Source organism: Eleutherodactylus coqui, chromosome 9 (genome assembly GCF_035609145.1).
Source record: "Eleutherodactylus coqui strain aEleCoq1 chromosome 9, aEleCoq1.hap1, whole genome shotgun sequence".
NCBI classification, from domain to species: Eukaryota; Metazoa; Chordata; class Amphibia; order Anura; family Eleutherodactylidae; genus Eleutherodactylus; species Eleutherodactylus coqui.
In genome coordinates this window covers 83,164,564-83,183,088 of record NC_089845.1, presented here as the reverse complement: position 1 = coordinate 83,183,088, position 18,525 = coordinate 83,164,564, and the positions used below count along the sequence as shown (strand labels likewise).

At 45.1% G+C, this 18,525-nt stretch overlaps 10 non-coding genes across 10 annotated transcripts; all 10 read left to right on the top strand.

The window, feature by feature from the left end:
- The first annotated feature begins 161 nt into the window (after positions 1-161).
- TRNAC-GCA (transfer RNA cysteine (anticodon GCA)) lies at positions 162-233 on the top strand. Its single transcript has one exon. It is a non-coding gene; the product is annotated as a tRNA-Cys (tRNA).
- Positions 234-458: 225 nt separating this feature from the next.
- TRNAC-GCA (transfer RNA cysteine (anticodon GCA)) lies at positions 459-530 on the top strand. Its single transcript has one exon. It is a non-coding gene; the product is annotated as a tRNA-Cys (tRNA).
- A 230-nt stretch (positions 531-760) lies between these two features.
- Positions 761-832, top strand: TRNAC-GCA (transfer RNA cysteine (anticodon GCA)). Its single transcript has one exon. It is a non-coding gene; the product is annotated as a tRNA-Cys (tRNA).
- Positions 833-1,644: 812 nt separating this feature from the next.
- TRNAC-GCA (transfer RNA cysteine (anticodon GCA)) lies at positions 1,645-1,716 on the top strand. Its single transcript has one exon. It is a non-coding gene; the product is annotated as a tRNA-Cys (tRNA).
- A 535-nt stretch (positions 1,717-2,251) lies between these two features.
- TRNAC-GCA (transfer RNA cysteine (anticodon GCA)) lies at positions 2,252-2,323 on the top strand. The gene has a single exon. It is a non-coding gene; the product is annotated as a tRNA-Cys (tRNA).
- A 535-nt stretch (positions 2,324-2,858) lies between these two features.
- TRNAC-GCA (transfer RNA cysteine (anticodon GCA)) lies at positions 2,859-2,930 on the top strand. The gene has a single exon. It is a non-coding gene; the product is annotated as a tRNA-Cys (tRNA).
- A 1,495-nt stretch (positions 2,931-4,425) lies between these two features.
- TRNAC-GCA (transfer RNA cysteine (anticodon GCA)) lies at positions 4,426-4,497 on the top strand. Its single transcript has one exon. It is a non-coding gene; the product is annotated as a tRNA-Cys (tRNA).
- Positions 4,498-5,032: 535 nt separating this feature from the next.
- On the top strand, positions 5,033-5,104 carry TRNAC-GCA (transfer RNA cysteine (anticodon GCA)). Its single transcript has one exon. It is a non-coding gene; the product is annotated as a tRNA-Cys (tRNA).
- Positions 5,105-6,231: 1,127 nt separating this feature from the next.
- Positions 6,232-6,303, top strand: TRNAC-GCA (transfer RNA cysteine (anticodon GCA)). Its single transcript has one exon. It is a non-coding gene; the product is annotated as a tRNA-Cys (tRNA).
- A 10,222-nt stretch (positions 6,304-16,525) lies between these two features.
- On the top strand, positions 16,526-16,597 carry TRNAC-GCA (transfer RNA cysteine (anticodon GCA)). Its single transcript has one exon. It is a non-coding gene; the product is annotated as a tRNA-Cys (tRNA).
- The last annotated feature ends 1,928 nt before the right edge of the window (positions 16,598-18,525 follow it).

Genomic DNA, 18,525 nt, shown 5'->3' with positions numbered 1-18,525 from the left:
AACTTGTTAGCCTTGAGCACATTTCTCATACTGAACTGGTCGTCCACTCTCTCACTGGGAATCTTCATTGGTAGGGATTTCAACAAGCATCCTACCTTTTGAGAAATTGGTTTCCTCAGAACATTACTTTTTAAGAACCAGTGAGGACAATCATAAGCCAAGGGGGCATAGCTCAGTGGAAGAGCATTCGACTGCAGATCGAGAGGTCCCTGGTTCAAATCCGGGTGCCCCCTTCAAGTGCCAGCTTTACTCATGCTATTCAACGATATGCTTACCTTTCCAAGAAAGCTCTTCTTCAACTTGTTACCCTTGAGCACATTTCTCATGCACAACTGGTCATCCACTCTCTCGCTGGTAATCTTCATTGGTAGGGATTTCAACAAGCATCCTTACTTTTGAGAAATTGGTTTCCTCAGAACATTACTTTTTAAGAACCAGTGAGGACAATCATAAGCCAAGGGGGCATAGCTCAGTGGAAGAGCATTCGACTGCAGATCGAGAGGTCCCTGGTTCAAATCCGGGTGCCCCCTTCAAGTGCCAGCTTTACGCATGCTATTCAACGAGATGCTTACCTTTCCAAGAAAGCTCTTCTTCAACTTGTCACCCTTGAGCACATTTATCATGCAGAACTGAACTGGTCGTCCACTCTCTCACTGGGAATCTTCATGGGTAGGGATTTCAACAAGCATCCTTACTTTTGAGAAATTGGTTTCCTCAGAACATTACTTTTTAAGAACCAGTGAGGACAATCATAAGCCAAGGGGGCATAGCTCAGTGGAAGAGCATTCGACTGCAGATCGAGAGGTCCCTGGTTCAAATCCGGGTGCCCCCTTCAAGTGCCAGCTTTACGCATGCTATTCAACGAGATGCTTACCTTTCCAAGAAAGCTCTTCTTCAACTTGTCACCCTTGAGCACATTTCTCATGCAGAACTGAACTGGTCGTCCACTCTCTCACTGGGAATCTTCATGGGTAGGGATTTCAACAAGCATCCTACCTTTTGAGAAATTGGTTTCCTCAGAACATTACTTTTTAAGAACCAGTGAGGACAATCATAAGCCAAGGGGGCATAGCTCAGTGGAAGAGCATTCGACTGCAGATCAAGAAGTCCCTGGTTCAAATCCGGGTGCCCCCTTCAAGTGCCAACGAGATGCTTACCTTTCCAAGAAAGCTCTTCTTCAACTTGTCACCCTTGAGCACATTTCTCATGCAGAACTGAACTGGTTGTCCACTCTCTCACTGGCCATCTTCATTGGTAGGGATTTCAACAAGCATCCTTACTTTTGAGAAATTGGTTTCCTCAGAACATTACTTTTTAAGAACCAGTGAGCACAGTTATAAGCCAGGGGTGGCATAGCTCAGTGGAAGAGCATTCGACTGCAGATCAAGAAGTCCCTAGTTCATAATCCGGGTGCCCCCTTCAAGTGCCAGCTTTACTCATGCTATTCAACAAGATGCTTACCTTTCCAAGAAAGCTCTTCTTCAACTTGTTAGCCTTGAGCACATTTCTCATACTGAACTGGTCGTCCACTCTCTCACTGGGAATCTTCATTGGTAGGGATTTCAACAAGCATCCTACCTTTTGAGAAATTGGTTTCCTCAGAACATTACTTTTTAAGAACCAGTGAGGACAATCATAAGCCAAGGGGGCATAGCTCAGTGGAAGAGCATTCGACTGCAGATCGAGAGGTCCCTGGTTCAAATCCGGGTGCCCCCTTCAAGTGCCAGCTTTACTCATGCTATTCAACGAGATGCTTACCTTTCCAAGAAAGCTCTTCTTCAACTTGTCACCCTTGAGCACATTTCTCATGCACAACTGGTCATCCACTCTCTCGCTGGTAATCTTCATTGGTAGGGATTTCAACAAGCATCCTTACTTTTGAGAAATTGGTTTCCTCAGAACATTACTTTTTAAGAACCAGTGAGCACAGTTATAAGCCAAGGGGGCATAGCTCAGTGGAAGAGCATTCGACTGCAGATCAAGAGGTCCCTGGTTCAAATCCGGTCCCAGGTTCAAATCCGGGTGCCCCCTTCAAGTGCCAGCTTTACTCATGCTATTCAACAAGATGCTTACCTTTCCAAGAAAGCTCTTCTTCAACTTGTTACCCTTGAGCACATTTCTCATGCACAACTGGTCATCCACAACTGGTAATCTTCATTGGTAGGGATTTCAACAAGCATCCTTACTTTTGAGAAATTGGTTTCCTCAGAACATTACTTTTTAAGAACCAGTGAGCACAGTTATAAGCCAAGGGGGCATAGCTCAGTGGAAGAGCATTCGACTGCAGATCGAGAGGTCCCTGGTTCAAATCCGGGTGCCCCCTTCAAGTGCCAGCTTTACTCATGCTATTCAACGAGATGCTTACCTTTCCAAGAAAGCTCTTCTTCAACTTGTCACCCTTGAGCACATTTCTGATGCAGAACTAAACAGGAACTGGTCGTCCACTCTCTCACTGGCCATCTTCATTGGTAGGGATTTCAACAAGCATCCTACCTTTTGAGAAATTGGTTTCCTCAGAACATTACTTTTTAAGAACCAGTGAGGACATTCATAAGCCAGGGGGGGCATAGCTCAGTGGAAGAGCATTCGACTGCAGATCAAGAAGTCCCTGGTTCATAATCCGGGTGCCCCCTTCAAGTGCCAGCTTTACTCATGCTATTCAACGATATGCTTACCTTTCCAAGAAAGCTCTTCTTCAACTTGTTACCCTTGAGCACATTTCTCATGCACAACTGGTCATCCACTCTCTCGCTGGTAATCTTCATTGGTAGGGATTTCAACAAGCATCCTTACTTTTGAGAAATTGGTTTCCTCAGAACATTACTTTTTAAGAACCAGTGAGGACAATCATAAGCCAAGGGGGCATAGCTCAGTGGAAGAGCATTCGACTGCAGATCGAGAGGTCCCTGGTTCAAATCCGGGTGCCCCCTTCAAGTGCCAGCTTTACGCATGCTATTCAACGAGATGCTTACCTTTCCAAGAAAGCTCTTCTTCAACTTGTCACCCTTGAGCACATTTATCATGCAGAACTGAACTGGTCGTCCACTCTCTCACTGGGAATCTTCATGGGTAGGGATTTCAACAAGCATCCTTACTTTTGAGAAATTGGTTTCCTCAGAACATTACTTTTTAAGAACCAGTGAGGACAATCATAAGCCAAGGGGGCATAGCTCAGTGGAAGAGCATTCGACTGCAGATCGAGAGGTCCCTGGTTCAAATCCGGTCCCAGGTTCAAATCCGGGTGCCCCCTTCAAGTGCCAGCTTTACTCATGCTATTCAACGAGATGCTTACCTTTCCAAGAAAGCTCTTCTTCAACTTGTCACCCTTGAGCACATTTCTCATGCAGAACTGAACTGGTCGTCCACTCTCTCACTGGGAATCTTCATGGGTAGGGATTTCAACAAGCATCCTTACTTTTGAGAAATTGGTTTCCTCAGAACATTACTTTTTAAGAACCAGTGAGGACAATCATAAGCCAAGGGGGCATAGCTCAGTGGAAGAGCATTCGACTGCAGATCGAGAGGTCCCTGGTTCAGATCCGGGTGCCCCCTTCAAGTGCCAGCTTTACTCATGCTATTCAACGAGATGCTTACCTTTCCAAGAAAGCTCTTCTTCAAATTGTCACCCTTGAGCACATTTCTGATGCAGAACTAAACAGGAACTGGTCATCCACTCTCTCACTGGCAATCTTCATTGGTAGGGATTTCAACAAGCATCCTACCTTTTGAGAAATTGGTTTCCTCAGAACATTACTTTTTAAGAACCAGTGAGGACATTCATAAGCCAGGGGGGCATAGTGGAAGAGCATTCGACTGCAGATCAAGAAGTCCCTGGTTCATAATCCGGGTGCCCCCTTCAAGTGCCAGCTTTACTCATGCTATTCAACGATATGCTTACCTTTCCAAGAAAGCTCTTCTTCAACTTGTTACCCTTGAGCACATTTCTCATGCACAACTGGTCATCCACTCTCTCGCTGGTAATCTTCATTGGTAGGGATTTCAACAAGCATCCTTACTTTTGAGAAATTGGTTTCCTCAGAACATTACTTTTTAAGAACCAGTGAGCACAGTTATAAGCCAGGGGTGGCATAGCTCAGTGGAAGAGCATTTGACTGCAGATCGAGAGGTCCCTGGTTCAAATCCGGGTGCCCCCTTCAAGTGCCCCCCTCAAGTGCCCCCCCTCAAGTGCCCCCCTTCAAGTGCCAGCTTTACTCATGCTATTCAACGAGATGCTTACCTTTCCAAGAAAGCTCTTCTTCAAATTGTCATCCTTGAGCACATTTCTCATGCAGAACTGAACTGGTCGTCCACTCTCTCACTGGGAGTCTTCATTGGTAGGGATTTCAACAAGCATCCTTACTTTTGAGAAATTGGTTTCCTCAGAACATTACTTTTTAAGAACCAGTGAGGACAATCATAAGCCAAGGGGGCATAGCTCAGTGGAAGAGCATTCGACTGCAGATCGAGAGGTCCCTGGTTCAAATCCAGGTGCCCCCTTCAAGTGCCAGCTTTACTCATGCTATTCAACGAGATGCTTACCTTTCCAAGAAAGCTCTTCTTCAACTTGTCACCCTTGAGCACATTTCTGATGCAGAACTAAACAGGAACTGGTCGTCCACTCTCTCACTGGCCATCTTCATTGGTAGGGATTTCAACAAGCATCCTACTTTTTGAGAAATTGGTTTCCTCAGAACATTACTTTTTAAGAACCAGTGAGGACATTCATAAGCCAGGGGGGGCATAGCTCAGTGGAAGAGCATTCGACTGCAGATCAAGAAGTCCCTGGTTCATAATCCGGGTGCCCCCTTCAAGTGCCAGCTTTACTCATGCTATTCAACGATATGCTTACCTTTCCAAGAAAGCTCTTCTTCAACTTGTTACCCTTGAGCACATTTCTCATGCACAACTGGTCATCCACTCTCTCGCTGGTAATCTTCATTGGTAGGGATTTCAACAAGCATCCTTACTTTTGAGAAATTGGTTTCCTCAGAACATTACTTTTTAAGAACCAGTGAGGACAATCATAAGCCAAGGGGGCATAGCTCAGTGGAAGAGCATTCGACTGCAGATCGAGAGGTCCCTGGTTCAAATCCGGGTGCCCCCTTCAAGTGCCAGCTTTACTCATGCTATTCAACGAGATGCTTACCTTTCCAAGAAAGCTCTTCTTCAAATTGTCATCCTTGAGCACATTTCTCATGCAGAACTGAACTGGTCGTCCACTCTCTCACTGGGAGTCTTCATTGGTAGGGATTTCAACAAGCATCCTACCTTTTTAGAAATTGGTTTCCTCAGAACATTACTTTTTAAGAACCAGTGAGGACATTCATAAGCCAGGGGGGGCATAGCTCAGTGGAAGAGCATTCGACTGCAGATCAAGAAGTCCCTGGTTCATAATCCGGGTGCCCCCTTCAAGTGCCAGCTTTACTCATGCTATTCAACAAGATGCTTACCTTTCCAAGAAAGCTCTTCTTCAACTTGTTACCCTTGAGCACATTTCTCATGCACAACTGGTCATCCACTCTCTCGCTGGTAATCTTCATTGGTAGGGATTTCAACAAGCATCCTACCTTTTGAGAAATTGGTTTCCTCAGAACATTACTTTTTAAGAACCAGTGAGGACATTCATAAGCCAGGGGGGGCATAAGCTCAGTGGAAGAGCATTCGACTGCAGATCAAGAAGTCCCTGGTTCATAATCCAGGTGCCCCCTTCAAGTGCCAGCTTTACTCATGCTATTCAACGATATGCTTACCTTTCCAAGAAAGCTCTTCTTCAACTTGTTACCCTTGAGCACATTTCTCATGCACAACTGGTCGTCCACTCTCTCACTGGGAGTCTTCATTGGTAGGGATTTCAACAAGCATCCTTACTTTTGAGAAATTGGTTTCCTCAGAACATTACTTTTTAAGAACCAGTGAGGACAATCATAAGCCAAGGGGGCATAGCTCAGTGGAAGAGCATTCGACTGCAGATCAAGAAGTCCCTGGTTCATAATCCGGGTGCCCCCTTCAAGTGCCAGCTTTACTCATGCTATTCAACAAGATGCTTACCTTTCCAATAAAGCTCTTCTTCAACTTGTTACCCTTGAGCACATTTCTCATGCACAACTGGTCATCCACTCTCTCGCTGGTAATCTTCATTGGTAGGGATTTCAACAAGCATCCTTACTTTTGAGAAATTGGTTTCCTCAGAACATTACTTTTTAAGAACCAGTGAGGACAATCATAAGCCAAGGGGGCATAGCTCAGTGGAAGAGCATTCGACTGCAGATCGAGAGGTCCCTGGTTCAAATCCGGGTGCCCCCTTTAAGTGCCAGCTTTACTCATGCTATTCAACGAGATGCTTACCTTTCCAAGAAAGCTCTTCTTCAAATTGTCATCCTTGAGCACATTTCTCATGCAGAACTGAACTGGTCGTCCACTCTCTCACTGGGAGTCTTCATTGGTAGGGATTTCAACAAGCATCCTACCTTTTTAGAAATTGGTTTCCTCAGAACATTACTTTTTAAGAACCAGTGAGGACATTCATAAGCCAGGGGGGGCATAGCTCAGTGGAAGAGCATTCGACTGCAGATCAAGAAGTCCCTGGTTCATAATCCGGGTGCCCCCTTCAAGTGCCAGCTTTACTCATGCTATTCAACAAGATGCTTACCTTTCCAAGAAAGCTCTTCTTCAACTTGTTACCCTTGAGCACATTTCTCATGCACAACTGGTCATCCACTCTCTCGCTGGTAATCTTCATTGGTAGGGATTTCAACAAGCATCCTACCTTTTGAGAAATTGGTTTCCTCAGAACATTACTTTTTAAGAACCAGTGAGGACATTCATAAGCCAGGGGGGGCATAAGCTCAGTGGAAGAGCATTCGACTGCAGATCAAGAAGTCCCTGGTTCATAATCCAGGTGCCCCCTTCAAGTGCCAGCTTTACTCATGCTATTCAACGATATGCTTACCTTTCCAAGAAAGCTCTTCTTCAACTTGTTACCCTTGAGCACATTTCTCATGCACAACTGGTCGTCCACTCTCTCACTGGGAGTCTTCATTGGTAGGGATTTCAACAAGCATCCTTACTTTTGAGAAATTGGTTTCCTCAGAACATTACTTTTTAAGAACCAGTGAGGACACTCATAAGCCAAGGGGGCATAGCTCAGTGGAAGAGCATTCGACTGCAGATCAAGAAGTCCCTGGTTCATAATCCGGGTGCCCCCTTCAAGTGCCAGCTTTACTCATGCTATTCAACAAGATGCTTACCTTTCCAATAAAGCTCTTCTTCAACTTGTTACCCTTGAGCACATTTCTCATGCACAACTGGTCATCCACTCTCTCGCTGGTAATCTTCATTGGTAGGGATTTCAACAAGCATCCTTACTTTTGAGAAATTGGTTTCCTCAGAACATTACTTTTTAAGAACCAGTGAGCACAGTTATAAGCCAAGGGGGCATAGCTCAGTGGAAGAGCATTCGACTGCAGATCGAGAGATCCCTGGTTCAAATCCGGGTGCCCCCTTCAAGTGCCAGCTTTACTCATGCTATTCAACGAGATGCTTACCTTTCCAAGAAAGCTCTTCTTCAACTTGTTACCCTTGAGCACATTTCTCATGCACAACTGGTCATCCACTCTCTCGCTGGTAATCTTCATTGGTAGGGATTTCAACAAGCATCCTTACTTTTGAGAAATTGGTTTCCTCAGAACATTACTTTTTAAGAACCAGTGAGCACAGTTATAAGCCAGGGGTGGCATAGCTCAGTGGAAGAGCATTTGACTGCAGATCGAGAAGTCCCTGGTTCAAATCCGGGTGCCCCCTTCAAGTGCCAGCTTTACTCATGCTATTCAACGATATGCTTACCTTTCCAAGAAAGCTCTTCTTCAACTTGTTACCCTTGAGCACATTTCTCATGCACAACTGGTCATCCACTCTCTCGCTGGTAATCTTCATTGGTAGGGATTTCAACAAGCATCCTTACTTTTGAGAAATTGGTTTCCTCAGAACATTACTTTTTAAGAACCAGTGAGGACAGTTATAAGCCAAGGGGGCATAGCTCAGTGGAAGAGCATTCGACTGCAGATCGAGAGGTCCCTGGTTCAAATCTGGGTGCCCCCTTCAAGTGCCAGCTTTACTCATGCTATTCAACGATATGCTTACCTTTCCAAGAAAGCTCTTCTTCAACTTGTCACCCTTGAGCACATTTCTGATGCAGAACTAAACAGGAACTGGTCGTCCACTCTCTCACTGGCCATCTTCATTGGTAGGGATTTCAACAAGCATCCTACCTTTTGAGAAATTGGTTTCCTCAGAACATTACTTTTTAAGAACCAGTGAGGACATTCATAAGCCAGGGGGGGCATAGCTCAGTGGAAGAGCATTCGACTGCAGATCAAGAAGTCCCTGGTTCATAATCCGGGTGCCCCCTTCAAGTGCCAGCTTTACTCATGCTATTCAACGATATGCTTACCTTTCCAAGAAAGCTCTTCTTCAACTTGTTACCCTTGAGCACATTTCTCATGCACAACTGGTCATCCACTCTCTCGCTGGTAATCTTCATTGGTAGGGATTTCAACAAGCATCCTTACTTTTGAGAAATTGGTTTCCTCAGAACATTACTTTTTAAGAACCAGTGAGCACAGTTATAAGCCAAGGGGGCATAGCTCAGTGGAAGAGCATTCGACTGCAGATCGAGAGGTCCCTGGTTCAAATCTGGGTGCCCCCTTCAAGTGCCAGCTTTACTCATGCTATTCAACGAGATGCTTACCTTTCCAAGAAAGCTCTTCTTCAACTTGTCACCCTTGAGCACATTTCTGATGCAGAACTAAACAGGAACTGGTCGTCCACTCTCTCACTGGCCATCTTCATTGGTAGGGATTTCAACAAGCATCCTACCTTTTGAGAAATTGGTTTCCTCAGAACATTACTTTTTAAGAACCAGTGAGGACATTCATAAGCCAATGGGGCATAGCTCTGTGGAAGAGCATTCGACTGCAGATCGAGAGATCCCTGGTTCAAATCCGGGTGCCCCCTTCAAGTGCCAGCTTTACTCATGCTATTCAACGAGATGCTTACCTTTCCAAGAAAGCTCTTCTTCAACTTGTCACCCTTGAGCACATTTCTGATGCAGAACTAAACAGGAACTGGTCATCCACTCTCTCACTGGCCATCTTCATTGGTAGGGATTTCAACAAGCATCCTACATTTTGAGAAATTGGTTTCCTCAGAACATTACTTTTTAAGAACCAGTGAGGACAATCATAAGCCAATGGGGCATAGCTCTGTGGAAGAGCATTCGACTGCAGATCGAGAGATCCCTGGTTCAAATCCGGGTGCCCCCTTCAAGTGCCAGCTTTACTCATGCTATTCAACGAGATGCTTACCTTTCCAAGAAAGCTCTTCTTCAAATTGTCACCCTTGAGCACATTTCTCATGCAGAACTGAACTGGTTGTCCACTCTCTCACTGGCCATCTTCATTGGTAGGGATTTCAACAAGCATCCTTACTTTTGAGAAATTGGTTTCCTCAGAACATTACTTTTTAAGAACCAGTGAGCACAGTTATAAGCCAGGGGTGGCATAGCTCAGTGGAAGAGCATTCGACTGCAGATCAAGAAGTCTGGTTCATAATCCGGGTGCCCCCTTCAAGTGCCAGCTTTACTCATGCTATTCAACGAGATGCTTACCTTTCCAAGAAAGCTCTTCTACAAATTGTCACCCTTGAGCACATTTCTCATGCAGAACTGAACTGGTCGTCCACTCTCTCACTGGGAATCTTCATTGGTAGGGATTTCAACAAGCATCCTTACTTTTGAGAAATTGGTTTCCTCAGAACATTACTTTTTAAGAACCAGTGAGGACAATCATAAGCCAAGGGGGCATAGCTCAGTGGAAGAGCATTCGACTGCAGATCGAGAGGTCCCTGGTTCAGATCCGGGTGCCCCCTTCAAGTGCCAGCTTTACTCATGCTATTCAACGAGATGCTTACCTTTCCAAGAAAGCTCTTCTTCAAATTGTCACCCTTGAGCACATTTCTGATGCAGAACTAAACAGGAACTGGTCATCCACTCTCTCACTGGCAATCTTCATTGGTAGGGATTTCAACAAGCATCCTACCTTTTGAGAAATTGGTTTCCTCAGAACATTACTTTTTAAGAACCAGTGAGCACAGTTATAAGCCAGGGGTGGCATAGCTCAGTGGAAGAGCATTCGACTGCAGATCGAGAGGTCCCTGGTTCAAATCCGGGTGCCCCCTTCAAGTGCCAGCTTTACTCATGCTATTCAACGAGATGCTTACCTTTCCAAGAAAGCTCTTCTTCAAATTGTCACCCTTGAGCACATTTCTCATGCTGAGCTGGTCGTCCACTCTCTCACTGGGAATCTTCATTGGTAGGGATTTCAACAAGCATCCTACCTTTTTAGAAATTGGTTTCCTCAGAACATTACTTTTTAAGAACCAGTGAGGACAATCATAAGCCAATGGGGCATAGCTCTGTGGAAGAGCATTCGACTGCAGATCGAGAGATCCCTGGTTCAAATCCGGGTGCCCCCTTCAAGTGCCAGCTTTACGCATGCTATTCAACGAGATGCTTACCTTTCCAAGAAAGCTCTTCTTCAACTTGTCACCCTTGAGCACATTTCTGATGCAGAACTAAACAGGAACTGGTCGTCCACTCTCTCACTGGCCATCTTCATTGGTAGGGATTTCAACAAGCATCCTACCTTTTGAGAAATTGGTTTCCTCAGAACATTACTTTTTAAGAACCAGTGAGGACATTCATAAGCCAGGGGGGGCATAGCTCAGTGGAAGAGCATTCGACTGCAGATCAAGAAGTCCCTGGTTCATAATCCGGGTGCCCCCTTCAAGTGCCAGCTTTACTCATGCTATTCAACGATATGCTTACCTTTCCAAGAAAGCTCTTCTTCAACTTGTTACCCTTGAGCACATTTCTCATGCACAACTGGTCATCCACTCTCTCGCTGGTAATCTTCATTGGTAGGGATTTCAACAAGCATCCTTACTTTTGAGAAATTGGTTTCCTCAGAACATTACTTTTTAAGAACCAGTGAGCACAGTTATAAGCCAAGGGGGCATAGCTCAGTGGAAGAGCATTCGACTGCAGATCGAGAGGTCCCTGGTTCAAATCTGGGTGCCCCCTTCAAGTGCCAGCTTTACTCATGCTATTCAACGAGATGCTTACCTTTCCAAGAAAGCTCTTCTTCAACTTGTCACCCTTGAGCACATTTCTGATGCAGAACTAAACAGGAACTGGTCGTCCACTCTCTCACTGGCCATCTTCATTGGTAGGGATTTCAACAAGCATCCTACCTTTTGAGAAATTGGTTTCCTCAGAACATTACTTTTTAAGAACCAGTGAGGACATTCATAAGCCAATGGGGCATAGCTCTGTGGAAGAGCATTCGACTGCAGATCGAGAGATCCCTGGTTCAAATCCGGGTGCCCCCTTCAAGTGCCAGCTTTACTCATGCTATTCAACGAGATGCTTACCTTTCCAAGAAAGCTCTTCTTCAACTTGTCACCCTTGAGCACATTTCTGATGCAGAACTAAACAGGAACTGGTCATCCACTCTCTCACTGGCCATCTTCATTGGTAGGGATTTCAACAAGCATCCTACATTTTGAGAAATTGGTTTCCTCAGAACATTACTTTTTAAGAACCAGTGAGGACAATCATAAGCCAATGGGGCATAGCTCTGTGGAAGAGCATTCGACTGCAGATCGAGAGATCCCTGGTTCAAATCCGGGTGCCCCCTTCAAGTGCCAGCTTTACTCATGCTATTCAACGAGATGCTTACCTTTCCAAGAAAGCTCTTCTTCAAATTGTCACCCTTGAGCACATTTCTCATGCAGAACTGAACTGGTTGTCCACTCTCTCACTGGCCATCTTCATTGGTAGGGATTTCAACAAGCATCCTTACTTTTGAGAAATTGGTTTCCTCAGAACATTACTTTTTAAGAACCAGTGAGCACAGTTATAAGCCAGGGGTGGCATAGCTCAGTGGAAGAGCATTCGACTGCAGATCAAGAAGTCTGGTTCATAATCCGGGTGCCCCCTTCAAGTGCCAGCTTTACTCATGCTATTCAACGAGATGCTTACCTTTCCAAGAAAGCTCTTCTACAAATTGTCACCCTTGAGCACATTTCTCATGCAGAACTGAACTGGTCGTCCACTCTCTCACTGGGAATCTTCATTGGTAGGGATTTCAACAAGCATCCTTACTTTTGAGAAATTGGTTTCCTCAGAACATTACTTTTTAAGAACCAGTGAGGACAATCATAAGCCAAGGGGGCATAGCTCAGTGGAAGAGCATTCGACTGCAGATCGAGAGGTCCCTGGTTCAGATCCGGGTGCCCCCTTCAAGTGCCAGCTTTACTCATGCTATTCAACGAGATGCTTACCTTTCCAAGAAAGCTCTTCTTCAAATTGTCACCCTTGAGCACATTTCTGATGCAGAACTAAACAGGAACTGGTCATCCACTCTCTCACTGGCAATCTTCATTGGTAGGGATTTCAACAAGCATCCTACCTTTTGAGAAATTGGTTTCCTCAGAACATTACTTTTTAAGAACCAGTGAGCACAGTTATAAGCCAGGGGTGGCATAGCTCAGTGGAAGAGCATTCGACTGCAGATCGAGAGGTCCCTGGTTCAAATCCGGGTGCCCCCTTCAAGTGCCAGCTTTACTCATGCTATTCAACGAGATGCTTACCTTTCCAAGAAAGCTCTTCTTCAAATTGTCACCCTTGAGCACATTTCTCATGCTGAGCTGGTCGTCCACTCTCTCACTGGGAATCTTCATTGGTAGGGATTTCAACAAGCATCCTACCTTTTTAGAAATTGGTTTCCTCAGAACATTACTTTTTAAGAACCAGTGAGGACAATCATAAGCCAATGGGGCATAGCTCTGTGGAAGAGCATTCGACTGCAGATCGAGAGATCCCTGGTTCAAATCCGGGTGCCTCCTTCAAGTGCCAGCTTTACGCATGCTATTCAACGAGATGCTTACCTTTCCAAGAAAGCTCTTCTTCAACTTGTCACCCTTGAGCACATTTCTGATGCAGAACTAAACAGGAACTGGTCGTCCACTCTCTCACTGGCCATCTTCATTGGTAGGGATTTCAACAAGCATCCTACCTTTTGAGAAATTGGTTTCCTCAGAACATTACTTTTTAAGAACCAGTGAGGACATTCATAAGCCAGGGGGGGCATAGCTCAGTGGAAGAGCATTCGACTGCAGATCAAGAAGTCCCTGGTTCATAATCCGGGTGCCCCCTTCAAGTGCCAGCTTTACTCATGCTATTCAACGATATGCTTACCTTTCCAAGAAAGCTCTTCTTCAACTTGTTACCCTTGAGCACATTTCTCATGCACAACTGGTCATCCACTCTCTCGCTGGTAATCTTCATTGGTAGGGATTTCAACAAGCATCCTTACTTTTGAGAAATTGGTTTCCTCAGAACATTACTTTTTAAGAACCAGTGAGCACAGTTATAAGCCAAGGGGGCATAGCTCAGTGGAAGAGCATTCGACTGCAGATCGAGAGGTCCCTGGTTCAAATCTGGGTGCCCCCTTCAAGTGCCAGCTTTACTCATGCTATTCAACGAGATGCTTACCTTTCCAAGAAAGCTCTTCTTCAACTTGTCACCCTTGAGCACATTTCTGATGCAGAACTAAACAGGAACTGGTCGTCCACTCTCTCACTGGCCATCTTCATTGGTAGGGATTTCAACAAGCATCCTACCTTTTGAGAAATTGGTTTCCTCAGAACATTACTTTTTAAGAACCAGTGAGGACATTCATAAGCCAATGGGGCATAGCTCTGTGGAAGAGCATTCGACTGCAGATCGAGAGATCCCTGGTTCAAATCCGGGTGCCCCCTTCAAGTGCCAGCTTTACTCATGCTATTCAACGAGATGCTTACCTTTCCAAGAAAGCTCTTCTTCAACTTGTCACCCTTGAGCACATTTCTGATGCAGAACTAAACAGGAACTGGTCATCCACTCTCTCACTGGCCATCTTCATTGGTAGGGATTTCAACAAGCATCCTACATTTTGAGAAATTGGTTTCCTCAGAACATTACTTTTTAAGAACCAGTGAGGACAATCATAAGCCAATGGGGCATAGCTCTGTGGAAGAGCATTCGACTGCAGATCGAGAGATCCCTGGTTCAAATCCGGGTGCCCCCTTCAAGTGCCAGCTTTACTCATGCTATTCAACGAGATGCTTACCTTTCCAAGAAAGCTCTTCTTCAAATTGTCACCCTTGAGCACATTTCTCATGCAGAACTGAACTGGTTGTCCACTCTCTCACTGGCCATCTTCATTGGTAGGGATTTCAACAAGCATCCTTACTTTTGAGAAATTGGTTTCCTCAGAACATTACTTTTTAAGAACCAGTGAGCACAGTTATAAGCCAGGGGTGGCATAGCTCAGTGGAAGAGCATTCGACTGCAGATCAAGAAGTCTGGTTCATAATCCGGGTGCCCCCTTCAAGTGCCAGCTTTACTCATGCTATTCAACGAGATGCTTACCTTTCCAAGAAAGCTCTTCTACAAATTGTCACCCTTGAGCACATTTCTCATGCAGAACTGAACTGGTCGTCCACTCTCTCACTGGGAATCTTCATTGGTAGGGATTTCAACAAGCATCCTTACTTTTGAGAAATTGGTTTCCTCAGAACATTACTTTTTAAGAACCAGTGAGGACAATCATAAGCCAAGGGGGCATAGCTCAGTGGAAGAGCATTCGACTGCAGATCGAGAGGTCCCTGGTTCAGATCCGGGTGCCCCCTTCAAGTGCCAGCTTTACTCATGCTATTCAACGAGATGCTTACCTTTCCAAGAAAGCTCTTCTTCAAATTGTCACCCTTGAGCACATTTCTGATGCAGAACTAAACAGGAACTGGTCATCCACTCTCTCACTGGCAATCTTCATTGGTAGGGATTTCAACAAGCATCCTACCTTTTGAGAAATTGGTTTCCTCAGAACATTACTTTTTAAGAACCAGTGAGCACAGTTATAAGCCAGGGGTGGCATAGCTCAGTGGAAGAGCATTCGACTGCAGATCGAGAGGTCCCTGGTTCAAATCCGGGTGCCCCCTTCAAGTGCCAGCTTTACTCATGCTATTCAACGAGATGCTTACCTTTCCAAGAAAGCTCTTCTTCAAATTGTCACCCTTGAGCACATTTCTCATGCTGAGCTGGTCGTCCACTCTCTCACTGGGAATCTTCATTGGTAGGGATTTCAACAAGCATCCTACCTTTTTAGAAATTGGTTTCCTCAGAACATTACTTTTTAAGAACCAGTGAGGACAATCATAAGCCAATGGGGCATAGCTCTGTGGAAGAGCATTCGACTGCAGATCGAGAGATCCCTGGTTCAAATCCGGGTGCCCCCTTCAAGTGCCAGCTTTACTCATGCTATTCAACGAGATGCTTACCTTTCCAAGAAAGCTCTTCTTCAACTTGTCACCCTTGAGCACATTTCTGATGCAGAACTAAACAGGAACTGCTCATCCACTCTCTCACTGGCCATCTTCATTGGTAGGGATTTCAACAAGCATCCTACATTTTGAGAAATTGGTTTCCTCAGAACATTACTTTTTAAGAACCAGTGAGGACAATCATAAGCCAATGGGGCATAGCTCAGTGGAAGAGCATTCGACTGCAGATCGAGAGGTCCCTGGTTCAAATCCGGGTGCCCCCTTACTCATGCTATTCAACGAGATGCTTACCTTTCCAAGAAAGCTCTTCTTCAAATTGTCACCCTTGAGCACATTTCTCATGCAGAACTGAACTGGTTGTCCACTCTCTCACTGGCCATCTTCATTGGTAGGGATTTCAACAAGCATCCTTACTTTTGAGAAATTGGTTTCCTCAGAACATTACTTTTTAAGAACCAGTGAGCACAGTTATAAGCCAGGGGTGGCATAGCTCAGTGGAAGAGCATTCGACTGCAGATCAAGAAGTCTGGTTCATAATCCGGGTGCCCCCTTCAAGTGCCAGCTTTACTCATGCTATTCAACGAGATGCTTACCTTTCCAAGAAAGCTCTTCTACAAATTGTCACCCTTGAGCACATTTCTCATGCAGAACTGAACTGGTCGTCCACTCTCTCACTGGGAATCTTCATTGGTAGGGATTTCAACAAGCATCCTTACTTTTGAGAAATTGGTTTCCTCAGAACATTACTTTTTAAGAACCAGTGAGGACAATCATAAGCCAAGGGGGCATAGCTCAGTGGAAGAGCATTCGACTGCAGATCAAGAACTCCCTGGTTCATAATCCGGGTGCCCCCTTCAAGTGCCAGCTTTACTCATGCTATTCAACGAGATGCTTACCTTTCCAAGAAAGCTCTTCTACAAATTGTCACCCTTGAGCACATTTCTCATGCAGAACTGAACTGGTCGTCCACTCTCTCACTGGGAATCTTCATTGGTAGGGATTTCAACAAGCATCCTTACTTTTGAGAAATTGGTTTCCTCAGAACATTACTTTTTAAGAACCAGTGAGGACAATCATAAGCCAAGGGGGCATAGCTCAGTGGAAGAGCATTCGACTGCAGATCGAGAGGTCCCTGGTTCAAATCCGGGTGCCCCCTTCAAGTGCCAGCTTTACGCATGCTATTCAACGAGATGCTTACCTTTCCAAGAAAGCTCTTCTTCAACTTGTCACCCTTGAGCACATTTCTGATGCAGAACTAAACAGGAACTGGTCGTCCACTCTCTCACTGGCCATCTTCATTGGTAGGGATTTCAACAAGCATCCTACCTTTTGAGAAATTGGTTTCCTCAGAACATTACTTTTTAAGAACCAGTGAGGACATTCATAAGCCAGGGGGGGCATAGCTCAGTGGAAGAGCATTCGACTGCAGATCAAGAAGTCCCTGGTTCATAATCCGGGTGCCCCCTTCAAGTGCCAGCTTTACTCATGCTATTCAACGATATGCTTACCTTTCCAAGAAAGCTCTTCTTCAACTTGTTACCCTTGAGCACATTTCTCATGCACAACTGGTCATCCACTCTCTCGCTGGTAATCTTCATTGGTAGGGATTTCAACAAGCATCCTTACTTTTGAGAAATTGGTTTCCTCAGAACATTACTTTTTAAGAACCAGTGAGCACAGTTATAAGCCAAGGGGGCATAGCTCAGTGGAAGAGCATTCGACTGCAGATCGAGAGGTCCCTGGTTCAAATCTGGGTGCCCCCTTCAAGTGCCAGCTTTACTCATGCTATTCAACGAGATGCTTACCTTTCCAAGAAAGCTCTTCTTCAACTTGTCACCCTTGAGCACATTTCTGATGCAGAACTAAACAGGAACTGGTCGTCCACTCTCTCACTGGCCATCTTCATTGGTAGGGATTTCAACAAGCATCCTACCTTTTGAGAAATTGGTTTCCTCAGAACATTACTTTTTAAGAACCAGTGAGGACATTCATAAGCCAATGGGGCATAGCTCTGTGGAAGAGCATTCGACTGCAGATCGAGAGATCCCTGGTTCAAATCCGGGTGCCCCCTTCAAGTGCCAGCTTTACTCATGCTATTCAACGAGATGCTTACCTTTCCAAGAAAGCTCTTCTTCAACTTGTCACCCTTGAGCACATTTCTGATGCAGAACTAAACAGGAACTGGTCATCCACTCTCTCACTGGCCATCTTCATTGGTAGGGATTTCAACAAGCATCCTACATTTTGAGAAATTGGTTTCCTCAGAACATTACTTTTTAAGAACCAGTGAGGACAATCATAAGCCAATGGGGCATAGCTCTGTGGAAGAGCATTCGACTGCAGATCGAGAGATCCCTGGTTCAAATCCGGGTGCCCCCTTCAAGTGCCAGCTTTACTCATGCTATTCAACGAGATGCTTACCTTTCCAAGAAAGCTCTTCTTCAAATTGTCACCCTTGAGCACATTTCTCATGCAGAACTGAACTGGTTGTCCACTCTCTCACTGGCCATCTTCATTGGTAGGGATTTCAACAAGCATCCTTACTTTTGAGAAATTGGTTTCCTCAGAACATTACTTTTTAAGAACCAGTGAGCACAGTTATAAGCCAGGGGTGGCATAGCTCAGTGGAAGAGCATTCGACTGCAGATCAAGAAGTCTGGTTCATAATCCGGGTGCCCCCTTCAAGTGCCAGCTTTACTCATGCTATTCAACGAGATGCTTACCTTTCCAAGAAAGCTCTTCTACAAATTGTCACCCTTGAGCACATTTCTCATGCAGAACTGAACTGGTCGTCCACTCTCTCACTGGGAATCTTCATTGGTAGGGATTTCAACAAGCATCCTTACTTTTGAGAAATTGGTTTCCTCAGAACATTACTTTTTAAGAACCAGTGAGGACAATCATAAGCCAAGGGGGCATAGCTCAGTGGAAGAGCATTCGACTGCAGATCGAGAGGTCCCTGGTTCAGATCCGGGTGCCCCCTTCAAGTGCCAGCTTTACTCATGCTATTCAACGAGATGCTTACCTTTCCAAGAAAGCTCTTCTTCAAATTGTCACCCTTGAGCACATTTCTCATGCTGAGCT